The sequence below is a fragment of the Charadrius vociferus genome, unplaced genomic scaffold (assembly GCF_000708025.1).
Source record: "Charadrius vociferus isolate BGI_N301 unplaced genomic scaffold, ASM70802v2 scaffold1077, whole genome shotgun sequence".
NCBI classification, from domain to species: Eukaryota; Metazoa; Chordata; class Aves; order Charadriiformes; family Charadriidae; genus Charadrius; species Charadrius vociferus.
The window spans coordinates 569,544-570,248 of record NW_009649168.1 but is presented as its reverse complement, the minus strand read 5'-3'; positions in this window follow the sequence as shown (position 1 = coordinate 570,248).

Sequence of the window (705 nt, the reverse complement as noted above, 5' to 3'; positions counted from 1 at the left end):
GGGCCCGGCCCGGGACAGGCCTTCACCCCTCACAGCGCCCGGCCCGGTGCAGGCCGTCTCCCCTCACAGCCCTCTCCGGGCCTGCTCCCCTGACGCCCCGGCCTGAACTTGGCCACACTCTCGAGAGTGATGGTTTGCCTCAGGGTGTGTCCCAATACCCGGGTTTCATTTGCGAAGGAGCGCTGTAACACGTACTGTGCAGTGTGACTCACCTGGGCAGGCCGTCCGGGCGGGCGCGTTACTGCCGGTCACAACTTCCACAAGCGCTGTGGCGGCACAGGCAGGCCCTGCACAGAGGTGCTGTGGAAAGCTCAGCGTGTTTGGTTTTATTTACCTGCTGTCAGCTGAGGAAAGAGCCCGGAATACGTGTGAGGCTGTTGCTGGAGGGAATGTCGCCCGCGGGTGCCTGAGCCGGAGCGGGGCCGCTGACACTGTTGAGGGCAGCAGGTTTTTTCGCTGTCGGAGCTGCTTACCCAGCGGTCTGCTAAGCCAGCGCGGCAGCTGAAATGAGGACTAACCTTTGGTGTGAAGAACATGGCAAATCGTCTCTGACCTTCCCATGAGATGTGCTCAGCATTGACAATGCACTCAATTCCGAAGAGCTGGGAACGGTTTTTTAATGGCCTTTCCCACTGTTAGGAGTCTGGCTGCGGGGGAGCACTGGGTTCACACGCTGCTGCAGCACAGGGCCTGTGCTGTTGGGTG